Source organism: Triturus cristatus, chromosome 7 (genome assembly GCF_964204655.1).
Source record: "Triturus cristatus chromosome 7, aTriCri1.1, whole genome shotgun sequence".
NCBI lineage: Eukaryota > Metazoa > Chordata > Amphibia > Caudata > Salamandridae > Triturus > Triturus cristatus.
Window position 1 is genome coordinate 1,788,867,278 of NC_140590.1, and position 14,243 is coordinate 1,788,881,520.

The 14,243-nt window shown below is 45.3% G+C and overlaps 1 pseudogene; it reads right to left on the minus strand.

Moving 5' to 3' along the window:
* Positions 1-2,749: 2,749 nt before the first annotated feature.
* On the minus strand, positions 2,750-4,680 carry LOC146813133 (uncharacterized; annotated as a pseudogene).
* Positions 4,681-14,243: the final 9,563 nt, after the last annotated feature.

Below are 14,243 nucleotides of genomic sequence, written 5' to 3' on the forward strand. Positions count from 1 at the left end.
CTGGAGGTGCCGTACTGAAGGTCCGAATTAAAAATTGTGCTGCTGCAGTTTGTGTTGCGGCCCACAGAGATCGTTCCATTACCTAGGAAACAAAGGAGAGGAGACTTTAGCTTGTATGCTTTCTTTGGTTGGTATCTTGTACCCTCATTGAAAGTGTATCTTCTAGTCTCTTGTGCCCATATCTCAGCGCACTCCTCCCCTATCTTCTTATCAATGCGATGTATGTCATCTTCCTCCACAATGGCATCCCCTAAGGAGGCTGCCTTACATACCAAGTCATGTGGGCCATTCCACCTGCCGTTAAAATAAATGTTGGCCTGCAGGCGCAATATTGGCCTCCACTGACAAGGGCACTGGGAATCATTATGGTTGGCTTGGCGATGCACTGGTGAGTGGCATTTTGACGGGGGTGTTGGGAAGGCGAAGTACCCTAGTCTCCTAAACTGGTATCTCCAGACCTCCAACAGGCCGATGGGCATTTCCATACCACGGTAAGCCCCTATACTCCTTTCATACTCTGATGGATTTGTTACCACTGTAAATGTAACGTATTTGTCATCCCACTCTGTAGCATTCACAAACACACCATCTATTGTGGCTGAGTGGAGCTGTATCTGACCATGTATGCGACAAAGAAACAGATGTAGGAGACATTTGGCAGTGGGTGGTGGCACTTCTCTGGGAAATATCAATTTGTCTGCGCCCACAGCATGAGGGATGTGAGAGCACACAAAGCAGGATTCATTCGTGACCTTCCTCCCGACCTCCCTCATGTCTCTATACCACGTTGTCAAACAGTGCATTGTGAACCCCATTATCCTCTGACATCTTATCAGTGCGCTGGGAGTGGAAACCAGGCATGAAATGCTGGTCATAGGTGTACACAACTGTGTCCTGAAGTTTACTAACCCAGTCTACTACTGGCGAGGCCACTGCTTGCTTGCGAGTGATACGTGGCGAATACCTGGCAGGTGCCTTTATGCCTCTGACAATCAATTCACTCCCAACACTTCGCTTATTCTGGCGGGCCTTTTTATGAGTATCTGGCACATGGGCGTTCAGGGTGATATCCAGTACCATATCCCATTCTGTTGGGTTAGCAGGGGGTGTGGAAGGTGCCAGAGTGGGCGGTGCATAGGTGTCAGGAAGTGTCTCAGACTGGGGTTGTCCTAGGGTAGATCTAACATTGCTAGCTGTACCTCCCCTTCTCTCTGGATACACCACAACCCAATCAAATGCAATTACTGCAATTAAAAATGCAACAAAGAGAATACCGATTACTGTACATATCTTTTTCAGTGAAAGTTCGGTATGCGAGGAACGTCTGTTACTGTGTCTCAGTCCATAGATGGCCATGTGATCTTCATACTCCTTCTCTTGGATAGACCATGGAAACATGATGCCCTCCTCTTGTCCATAGTTCAGGCCTGGGATGGTGCCGGGTGGATCCTCACGTGGCTCCGATGTATCCATGCCTTCCTTTCGGCTATTCGGACTGCAGTGGGTGAAGAGTCTATGACCTGATATGGTCCTTCAAATTTAGGATCTTTCCACTTCCGGACTTGTTTCTTTACGAAGATTTTTGTCCCAGGGCATATAGGTGGAAGTTCATCAGAAATAGAGCCCTTGTTCTGTGTCCTTGATATCTGAATAGAAAGGAACTTTGCAGCACGAGTTAGTGCACACAAGTAATCAAACAGTTCAGCTTTCACAATCTCAGAAGACATTTCAGTGTCTACTTTAGGTCTGGTGGAGGGAACAACCACATTCATTGATCTGCCCGTGACAAGCTGGTGAGGTGTAAGGTGATGGTCAGAACTGGGAGCGTTTCTGAGTGTGAACAGAGCAATGGGAAGGCAATAGAGCCATTTCTTTCCAATTGTGGCACTTATCTTACTGATTTTGGCTTTGAGCAGGCCGTTAAGGCGCTCACAAATACCATTGCTTTGTGGATGATAGGCTGACGTCAATTTATGTTTTATTCCTAACATTGAGGTGATTATGGCAAAGATATCATTTGAAAAATGGCGGCCATTGTCACTTCGAATAGCATCCGGTAATCCCCAGCGACATATGACCTCACGAAGCAAAAAAGTAGCTGCGGCCTTTGCGTCACAATGGACACATGGTCCAGCTTCAATCCACCTTGAAAATGGGCACACCACTACAATGAGGTACCTGTAATTGTTGCATCTGTCAATCATGTCTATGTAATTAATGTGGAGTTCTCTAAAGGGACCTTTGGGCCTTGGTATTGTTGAGGCAACTGTCTTCATAGTTGGGTTAGGTGAATATTGTTGACAAATGAGGCACTGATGAACGAAGAGTTGTATCTGCTCATACGCATTGGGGATGAACCATTCTGTCTGCAAAGTTGTGGACATGATATCACGAGGGACATGTGCAGGAAGGTGTAATTGAGTGAGTGCTACTTGTAATAGTGCCTGTGGCATAACTGGCTTCCCTGTCATTGTCTGTCTGTAAATGAAATCTGAGACATCTTGCTGCACTCCCCTCTTCTTCCATAGCTCTTTCTCTTCAGGAGGGGCACTCTCCTGTATTTCTCGTAGGTGTAGTTGTGCAATGATATCATATTGCTGTGTGTCATCTATAGTGTATGGGAGTGTTGGATCAGTGGTATCTGAGAGCAACGATTCACTTGTGTCATCTATTGTACCCTGTATATCTGCCTGCACTACTAAAGGTGCATCTTGAGCAAGCAGGATGGGGGCACAGGTATTTTGCTCTGTCACTTGAGATGGTACAGGTCGGGGCCCTCTGGCAGCTGCTTTTGCAGCCCAATCTGCCATGGCATTTCCTCTGGAAACGAAATCTTGGCCATTTGTGTGCGCAGTACACTTTACTACAGCCACTTCTGCTGGTAATGTTAATGAATCTATTAGTTCCTCAAGTAACTGTTTGTGCATTACAGGTGTGCCATCAGTTTTAAGGAAGCCACGCCTTTTCCATCTCAGGATGCTGGAATGTGTTGTTGTGGTGACATATGCAGAATCTGAGTATACAGTATTTTAATAGACATTTATAAGGCTAAATGTGTTTCAATTGCTACTTATGGGGCTGGTATCTGGGGCATTGCAGACTGCCGGGTAATCCAAGTAAGGGAAAATATTTTCCTCCGGTATTTGTTAGCAGTTCCCAAGTCCACTTCTACGTATGTGTGCCACAAGGAATTGGATATAATTTATATATCTGATCTGATCAAAATTAGTCCTTTGCTGCTGTGGTATAAGATATGGACTTCATTAGCTACCACCTTAAATAGAGCTGTTTTATTTGATTGCATTAATCTTGAAAGAGCAAAATATATTCAGTGGCTATCATATATAAAGGTCTTTTTAACAAACATGGGCCTACTAGATTATTTTAATAACCCTACTTCACTTTCTGCGATTTCGAGAAAGGAATTTAAAGGCCGCTGCCTTGCCTTCTTGGAAAATCAACGATGGCTTAAAGAAAGGACTAAAAAATCGGTCTCACAACATCAGTTACTCCTCCAGGGATTTGGACTACAGCTTTATTTATCGCCAGACCAAACTTGTTATGACAGAATGTTATTGGCCCGCTTGAGAACGGACTGTTATTATAGATTAATAACATTCCCTGATATAAACAACTGGTCGTCACAATTAATTAAATGCCCATGTGATGACCTCTCCGTCCAATCAACTATTCATAGTCTCTTGTTTTGTAAATTTTATGCGTGGGGGAGGAAGAGACACTTGATTCCTTAATTAAAATTCTGGGGCCTAAGGCAGTGTAGACCAGCTTTTATAAGACTGCTAATGCTCGAAGATACAATGACTATTAATGCTGTATCTAAGTTTTTAAAATATGTAATTAGATGCAGATCTTCTATGTCCTAGTTCCCTGTAATTTTATGTCTAAACAATAATATGTTATTATGATGTAATTATTTGGACTTATCCGTCTACTTTCTTTAACATGTGAATGTTGTATTTACTGTGCTTTTATGGTTTTAAATATGAAATCGAATAAAGCTATCTTTGACTTGACTTGACTTGAGTATACAGTAATCCTTTTATCAGCTCCATGTTTGAGGGCTGCAATCAAAGCTACTAACTCTGCTGCTTGTGCTGAATAATGTGATGGCAATGTTACTTGCTGTACGATGTCTAGTGAGTCAGAGGAGTCTCTCTGTTGTGCTCTGACCACTGCAGCACCTGTGTATCTTATTCCTGTCTCTTGATCAATGGTAGAGGAACCGTCAACAAAGTAAATTACACTATCTGGCAACGGGTCTTCTTTCGCTGTTCCTGACTCATCTGGACAATATGTGGCACAGTCATGACTGTCATCATCAGTTGTGGCAATGGGATGAACAAAGAACGTGGCAGGATTCACAGTATGACATTTAACAACCTTCAAAGATGGTAATGACAGTATGACTTCATATCCTGATACTCTTTGTGTAGTAAGAGTTGTTTTAGCTTTTTGTATCACTGCGAATACTGCATGCTCAGTGTACAGTGTCAGAGGGGAGCCCATGACTATGGGGGTGCTTTTCTCAACAGCAAATGCTGCGGTTGATAAGGCCTGTTCACAAGGATAATGGCCTTTCATTACCGAGTCTAACATGCCACTGAAGTATGCGATGGGTTTGTGGCCCATGGGGTACTTCTGGGTGAGGACTGCTGTCATGACCTGTCCATTACAGTGAGTGAACAGATAGAACTCTTTTGTGTAGTCAGGAGAGCCTAACACAGGTGCGTTTGTAATCTCATCTTTCAATTTTGTAAAGGCTGATGTCATTTCAGGTGTCCAGTCAATCTTATTATGCCTGTCTTTGGCCGTTTTGACAGCTGTTAAGAGTGGTGCAGTAATGGTGGAATAGTCAAAAACCCATTGTCTAACGTAGTTCACTAGTCCTAGGAACTTTTGCATGTCCTTAACTGACTCGGGTTCTGGAGTGCTTCTTATTGCCTCTACTCTTCCTGGGGTAACTCTTCTCCCTGATGCTGAGATCAGCTGTCCTAGGTACTGTACTTCTTCCTGACAATATTGGAGTTTCTGTTTGTCTACTTTGTATCCTCTCTGTGCCAATGTTGTAAGCAGAGCAACTGTATCCCGTCGGCACTGCTGCTCAGTGGTGCTACAGAGGAGTATGTCATCAACATATTGTAGCAAGGTGCTGTCACATTGGAAATTTGACAAGTCATCTTTGACAACTCTGTTGAACACACTGGGGGACTCACAATACCCCTGGGGCAGTCTTTTATATGTAAATTGCCTACCTTGGAATGAAAAAGCAAATAAGAACTGGCTGTCTATGTGTAGAGGGACACTAAAAAATGCATTTTTCAGGTCAATGACGGAAAAACATTTAGTGTCAGGTGGGATGTTGGTAAGTATCACTGAAGGGTCTGGGACAATGGGAAACTCTGGGATCACTATGCTGTTAATTGAGCGTAGGTCATGCACTAATATCCATTGATTAGTCTTCTGTTTCCTCACCGGAAAAAGGCACGTGTTACACGGCGAGATACAGGGGTATATCACACCTTGATCTAGCAGTGCTTGTATGGTAGGGGCAATTCCCTCCTCTGCTTCCATAGACAAAGGGTACTGGCGCACTCTGGGTAGAAGGGCACCCGGTTTTAGTGTCACTCTGAATGGTGCAGCTGATATAATGAGCCCCACGTCATTGGGACCTGTTGTCCAAAGAATGCTTGGTACCTGAGCTAGGTCTGAGTCACGGGTAGCATCAAATACTTCGGGCGGAGTTGGAGTTCTAATCTCAACTGTCACCGACAAAGGTACTGGATTTTGGTAAATAATCTCCGCTTTGGAATATTCCTCAGGATCTCCAAATAGTTGGTGATCTGAAATATTCCTTACTTGATGTCCAGGTTCGATGAAAATGACACAGGCCCATGTGTGGGCATTGTCGTCTAGTGCTAAGAAAGCTCCATACGTGGGTGTTATTTCAAGATAGTGTATTCCTAGGATCATGTTTTTGTCAGGCACAGGCATGTTCTGTGACTGGGGACGAAAAAGGAATTCCTTGGGAAGTTGGACAGTGCGCCCATTCATCTCTGGTGTATTGGCAACAACAATGTGTACCGCTGTGGAGAATGCTTGCTCATCCATTGGGCGGGCTCTTATCTCATCTCTCAGGGAGGAATCCACAGTGACAGCCATCATCCTGCACGTTGATGTACCAGGAATGGAACAAGTCATTGTACCGTTCTCTTTAAAACTAATTGTCATATTTAATTTGGCCATGAGGTCTCGTCCCAAGAGATTTACTGGGGACTGTGTTGAGTAGAGTAAGCGTTGCTGAATACATTTACCTCCTATTTCCATTGGTACTGGCTTGGTGAAAGGGACCCTTATTATTGCCCCAGAGAAACCCTGTGTGTCTGCGCTCTGGTTGGAGATGGGCAGTGCTCCTTCCCTAATGCAGGAAAACGTAGCACCTGTGTCAACCATAAAACTATAAGTTTTGTTGTTTATCGTGACATACACAACTGGGTCCTCTCTGATATTTGTGAGGCACGATAACACGGGACACACTAGAGTTGTCTGTGGGCTGTCCTAACTTGAATATCCTCCAGCCTGGTACTGCTGGATGGTGCCCTGTGAAAAGAGATTGGTGGTGGGCAGTATCGTGGCTCCCTGAGGCACGGGAGCTTGCGTCTGTGGCACCATTTGGTACACAGGCATCTGTGGCTGAAGTAGCTGTGGCTGTGCTTGTCGGATCTGGGGCTGCATTTGGGCCATCGCAGGTGTCTGTAGTTGTACCTGCTGCAGCATTGGTTGCTGTGCTGGGGAAGGATAGGAATATACTGCTTGGGGCGGCAGCGGCTGCTGCTGCTGGTAGTATTGTACTGGCACTTGAGCTTGTTGTGGATTTCCTCTACCTACTGACCTCCCTTCATCCCGCATCTTAATATGACATTCCCTCACATAATGTCCAGGTCGCTGACAGTAGTAGCACAGTCGTGCTCCTGGCTGTGGCGCAGGTCTTTGGAAGCCTCATCCTCTACCTCTCCCCCGCATCCCAGTATTTGCATATCTCATTTGCTCATTACCATAATACTGCTGTTGTTGCTCATTGGTGTATGCCTGTTGTTGCACACTATTATTGATGGGCTGTGCCTGTAGGTTTGGTACAGCTACTTGTGTGTTACCTCCTAGTGCAGTCTGGGCATCTTGTGGGAAATTAGTAACAGCAGTCATCTGACTCACTGGTGAAGCCACCATCATTGTATCAGGGGTCTCCCTTTTCTTAAGTTTTTGCTGCACTAATTTAGCTGCTGCATTTTCAATAGCTAATAACCTTTTCTTCTCCTGTTCCTGCTCCTTTTTGCAAAAATGAATGATGTGGTGTTGTATCTCTGGCCATGGTTTGCACTCCATGGCTACTATTCCATCTAATTTGTCCTGTACAGCAGTGGGCAGTCCCTTTTTTACTGTGTGGTAAAAGAACCTACAATTACCCCCTGTTACATCCCATTTCTCTCCTAATTCCTGATGCCGTTTCTCCTTCATTCGTGAAATGTACTGTGCTGGGTCTTCATTGCTTTGCATTGTCTGTGACATCAAAGAGCCAATGTCAGGAACGTCAGGAAACTTCCTACGCAATTCATTCCATAGGGGTGATCTAATCTTATTGAAGGGGTTACCGTCGCACCGTGTATTAGTAGTAGACAGTCTTGTGTCAATGCGTGTGAACATGTCCTCTGCATCCTCTCCAATCAAGGAGGTGAGCAGACTTTTTACATCTCCAATAGCCAATGGAACACCTGCAGTGTGTTTCTCAAAGGCCTGTATCCATTTCCCAGCACCCTCTGTGAGAGGTGGGAGTTGTTTCTTTAAATTGTCCTTGTCCATTAGTGACCAAGGAACATAAAGGGGGGGATCTTTAACATTTTTAAATAACAGGGGTAGCTGGCGTGTCACCCCTGTGGGCCTTGTGTTGTCATATCTACGTGAGTATTTCTGCCAAACTCTTAGGCCCTTGCTCATATAATCGTAATCCCAATCGTCATCTCCTGCCCCCTGCAGAATACATTCTTCAGCTGTGGCCATTTCTTCTGGTTCGAATGACCCGTCCCGAGGCCAGACATTCATTTGAGGTGCATTAGCTTCTGTCCAACCTGGTACATTATCTGAGAATGAATTGACATAATAGTCAGTCCCTTCTCCAAGTATCACTATCTCATTTGGTGTCAGACCATTGGTCACTGGCGGCAATGGCCTGTTAGGTGCCATGTGATGCAGAGTTCTAGATCTTGTCGTTCTTAGCGTTGCAGTACCTGATACATCATAATCTTGTGGGATGTCATCAGGCCGTCCATGGCTACCTTGCACTGCAAGTCTCTCTCTCTCTGTCCTTCTCTGCCTTCTCCATCTTGTTTCTGCCCGTTCGAGCACACTTGGTAGATCAAGATTATCAAGGTCCATCTGTTGTGCATCTGGCCTGCGTGGTGTGACTACTGGTGGCACTACCTGAGGTATGTGTATAGATGGGGGCGTAACATCTGTTGGCAGAGCTTGCGGTGTGCTTGGGTTGATCATCAGAGGAGCTGCTGGGTTACTCTGAGGTGGGGCTGGGGCTATGCTTTGGACCTCCTGATGGAAGTCTATCCATGGCTCCTGCTGTGGGGGGATCATTGGGACCCCACCACTATGTGAACCCACCGGGCCTGCAGCTCCAGCAAATTCACTTATTGTTGGTGGCTACCTTCTTCTAAATTCGCCTAAGCCACCCATTAGTTCAGTGAGTTGATCCTCTACCCTGTCCACTTGTAATGATAACCGCTGTATTGTTGCGGGGTGGCCAGTGGGACTCCCTGAATGTTGCTCGTGTGACGTGTCCCCTGATTCTCTACCTGTTCCTTGGTGTAATTCTTGCTCTGTTCTCCATCTGCTAATGTCCGCCTCAGTGATTATTTCTGGGCGAGATTGTTCACTATCTCTGTTTCTTCCATTGAAATGTAGCAAGTACTCTTCCTCTCGCTTGGGACCTGTGTTAAGGGGTCGCCACCCGTTATGGTGTGCCTGTGTATTGCTGTGCTGCTGGCCAGGGGAGAGGAATGGGCCATAGTGTCTAGTCCTTGTCTCTAAGGGCTCGCTAATTTCAGTGTCAAATGTAGGCGCTGTAGGGTTAGGCCTAGGAAACGGCAGGTGGGAGCTGTGCTGTGAATCACCAGAGGCTCCATCACTCTCTGAGCCCTCTTCCTGCTGGTGAGCTGCAGAGTTGGGTGCTGGTGTCAATTTTATTGTGAATAGCGCATCAATCTGACCTGGCATCCCTGACGTTGCACTCTGCACCCCTGGGCTTTGGGAGGTTAGAGTTATCTGGCCCTGCGCATTCCCTGGCATGCTGTTTGGTGAATCTTCTGAGGGATCTGAAGCAGAAATATCCTCATGTCCTACAGCTGCCTGATCATTTAAATTAGGCTCTAGGTCAGCCTTAACAACTCGCTCTGTATACATGCCATCTGCGTCATAGGCTGGTGGCGGTGCAGTAGGTACTGGGGCCTTTTCATCATTGTCCTTAAAGACTCTCCACAGAGCCAGGGTTTCTTTACGTTTATCTAGTTTGTTCCCAGAGTACTTCCCTTCCAGGAATGTTGCAGCATGATCTAGTACTGCCTTGTTGAAGGTACCCTCTTTTGGCCAAGGGTGTAGCATAGTCTGTGTGAGCTTGTGCAGCTCTCCACAATGTTTTTTTATACGTTTCCCCTGAGTAGTAAAGTTCTTTATCACGTGTTCTAGTGGTGTTGCCATTATTCTCTAGCGTTGTGTGTATTCAGAAATAACAGTTTACCTCCACTGGGTGTCACTTATCAACCTCACCTGCCACAGATTTGTTGTTATTTATAACCTAGGGTATTGTGTGGGTTGGCTTATTTCTGACCACAAATAAACAATGTTATTCTCTTGGTAACAGGCGATTTTGTAAGTATCCCCACAGTAATGGGTAGTGCGTTATAGAAGGGCGTCCCTGTAACTGCTCTATGATACTTAATGAGGGCTGCTGCTGCAGCTGCGCATGCAGCTGCTGGGCGTGATGCTCACAAACCAGGAGTAAGTTGGGGTCGTTAAGTGCCTGCAACAATGTCCTGTGCTGTTCACAGCCTAATGCGTTGCTAGTGCCTTGTGATCCTTCCTGGTGTTTCAGGTGGCTGGCGCCTGGAGGAGACGGTGTGAATAGAGGGGATGGTGTAAGTGGTTCCTGGTAAGCGAGATCAGGGCTCCCCAGCTGGGTTAATACCGTGGAGGAGTCTCTAGCAGCACATGGCGTCGGAGGGGACACTAGTGGCGGCTGCAGCGGTGTATCTGGAGCGTCTTCCACAGAGGGGGTGCTTTGTGGCAGCTCAAGTACAGGGTCTGGGCTCAGGGTAGTGGGTCTACAGGTTGGCACTGGGAGGCACAGCTGCACTAGGTGTAGTGAAGATACCCTTACCTCAGTGCCCTGTGCTAGTGTGACTCCCAGCAACTTCCACGCTCTGGCTAGCAAGGCACTTTGTCGCCTCCCAAAGGTTGCTATAGTCTGTTCGTCAGGATAGTGCACCGCTATTATTCTGTCATTTAGTATGTGCAGAACTATCCCAACTGACTGATGTTCACTATTGCTCATCTGTATCCCTTAGTGCTCTATATTTATATATATATATACTGCTCTCCTTATGTGTCAATAGTCAGGGTGATCATATATTAGCTCGTCCCCCAATGCCTCTTTAATGGTTAAATGAAATGCCTCTTTAATCTCCCGTTTATCTGGACCGTTATAGACTCCTTCTGGTGAGAAGTCAGGAAACTGCAGGGCACCAGGATGTTCACCAAGGCAGTAAAGAAGGACCTTGCTTCGCAGGGGGTTACGGGGCCAGGAGCTGGTGACCTCAGTCAATGTTTCTAATCCTGGCACTATCATAGAAATTTGCACATATATGGTGTCTGCGGTTTTATAAGTTCTGTAACCAAATATTCTATTCATCTGTGTACCTAAACCTTGGTGACACCTAGTTAATGTAGCAGCACTGGAAATAGTCAATGGTTTGGAAAAAAGGCAGTACCTATAACAATTGTGGCGCAAAAATATTGTAAATAAAAAAGAAAACACAAAACTATCAAAAAACAAAAATCACTACAGTTATCAGTGGCAGATCAATACATGTGGGAGTACAAAGAAACATTTACATTCCTCCCTAGTTATTGAATCTCACTAACAAACCAATCTTTTGCATTTGGCAGTGATCTTCTATTACAATGGTAACCCTACCTAGCAGGTCTTATCCTAATAAAATCGATACAGACCAGTCAACATCAATTGAACAAAACCATTATATTCTTATACATTCAATATACATCTGCATATCATAAAACATATCATCAAAAATACAAATAACAAAATAACTGTGCACGTAAATAATATGGCCTTACTAAAATCAGCTTCTGTGTCAGCCAGTGACCCTTACTGTAGTGCCCATATAAGCACCAACCACAATAAAGTGCTACTGTCACACTTAATGAACCTCTGTATGCATCATCAAACAATATCCGAAGTCATACCGTCCTGAAATTCTACATGTGTTTCAAGAAAGAAGCAAGTCGGGCACGTTTAGGGTTTCTATTTTCAACCAATGACTGCATACTTTGCCCACTGAAGGACAAAAAAAACACGTGCTTCCTATATACAATGGCGCACACACAAAAGGGAAACTGACACACAAATACCCAAAAACACTTAATCATAACATCAAATAAACCATCCCGGGGAACCTCTTACAATCCTCATAAATCAGGCGATATTCGCTGTCCAGTAGCTAAGTGGTCACGAAAAATCCAGCCTCTTTCCTACTGTGTACTGACGTAGGAGAGCCTCCACTGTATCCAATCAGAGGAGCGCCATATTGCTGAAAGAATACGATAGTAAATCGAACCTTTCCTTCTCTTCTACCAGGCTGATCCCTGACCCCCTGATAAAGAGGCGCTCTCTGTTTCACTATGTACAGAGAGACCCAACAGCAAGCTATACCAAAAATTAATACCACTGAGTAGACTGCAGACATACACAGCCTCTCCCTTATCCCTTATTCACTTCTTATTCTTATTTTTTTTGTCTTTCTCCATATGTCTGTTTTCCATGCAAAAAATAAATGTAAGAAACCAAAGAAAAAATGAAGCTAAATGAGCCCGTGAAAGACGCAAGACGCAGCCTTTCCCTCCGGGCACTCAAGGCAAAACAATAGCACACATTTATATATAGCAAAGGATGTACATTAAATCAACAACTTCCTGACCGTACTGTCCAGCTCAGAATTCCATGCCGCACACACAAGCCTCCCCAGTTAAAGAATGTCCTTAGCGAGACCAGCCCGACAGGAGACAGGAAAGAACTGAGAGCCGAGAAAAACACAGAAGCCTCACAAGCGATCCCTTCATAAACCGTCACCCAAGCGTGACCTCACGTCAGGTAGCATAATACTCACCCGAGTGCTTGTACTCAAAGGCTTCGGCCAGAAAGGAGTCACGAGTGCTCAATCTGTGTCCCCTCGAACCCTGCCGTTACTGCCCCCATCTGCTGGCACTGCCAATCCGAGTCACGGCACCAAAATGTCGGAGGGAGGATTTATTACAGGACAAGGAAGCTAGGGGCGGTACTCAGAGCCCCGGGAGCCACCACAGAACTGAGCAGGAGAGTGAGTCAGGGACAAAAGGGGCACCTTAATTTGAGCAGGGGTGCCTGGGAACGCTTGCTCTAAAACTGAAGAAAACAGACATGTGAGACATGGAATTGGAGGTAGATCACAATAGCAGTTTAATGAGAAGATGCAACTTCAAAGAAACTGCAAGACAAAGGCATAAAATACAAAATACAAAAATTCAGTTATCACATGTCCATTCTCTCCGTAACAGTTTGTCTGAGAGAAAGAAAACACATTTATAAGTGCATCATGAGAGACAAGTTATACCAAGGAGAAATGTTTCAGAGTCTAAGAACTCTATCACCTAGGAACTCTCACGTCTACTCTAGAGCAAGCATTCCTGCAATGTACAATGAATGAAATGAATACATTGTGATCAGAAATAAAGAGAACAATAACTAAACATAACAGGACATTTCATATAGGTAAAATACAACATAATGCTAAGCAGGCGCAGAAGCATACACAAGAGCCTCTATGTGCTCTTGGGGAAGACCTACGGAATCTGTCTGTCACCTACATACAGACAGCAAGGTAATCCGTCGAGGTGTCTGGGTGCTCCCCTTATATACTAGTCTATGGGCTCCTTCGCACGCTACTCTTACCCAAAAATAAACCTCGTCTGCAGAATTTCACCAGACATGTCGTCATTTACCACTTAATGCTGACAATGAACTAGGTGAAAAGGTCAGTTTCTCAGGCCAATCGCTTGTCGTAAATTACACAGAGCAAGCAGAAACTATAAGCAGACATTGTACGCGAAGCAAAAAATACAAACAGATATTGTGTGCAAAACGAATATATACATACATAAATCCTCTCAACTTAAGCTCTGAGGTTGCCACTTCCTGAAATGCGGGAAACCTGCCCAGGAAACAAGTGTTATGCCAGGATGCAGCTTACTGTATGTCGAAGTGTCAAGAGGATGCTGAACTTTGGTACCGACCGGGTAGGGTGGGGGCTACCAGTTTGGAGGCAGAAGGCCTCGCAGAAAGAGGAACTGAATCTGCGATGGGTCAGAGTTGGGTCAGACCTGCCATCAGCCTGCGACGCACTAAAATGGCAGAGCTACGGTCAATTTAACAAAGGCCTATATAACATATAAAAGGGCCTACACAGCACGGGCAAGTGGGAGGGATGTCTCAGGACAACTATATGGGACAATCAGTCCCTTTCTCATTTAGATGACCACAACTCCATGGGTTCATGAACGCATTCCCAATGTGCGACTATGTTCAGAGTGCCAAATCAACACATCACTGACAGCAGTGTCCCACACCCATGAGGATGGATGTCTTCCCCCCACTGCATGACACACCACATGTGGGTGTGATGGCAAATGACACATGAATACCCACCCCTGGCGGATGCTGCACAATACACACACTGAGATCATGTCACAAGACTGTATTTTTATGTGAAAGCCTACTAAACAATGAAAGCCAAAGGGAACACACACTGTCACGCACATTCCAGGACAGATAGGAATGTACAGGTGCAGGCACAGCCACCAAGTTGTTGTCTCCCATGGAAGGAATAGGGTGG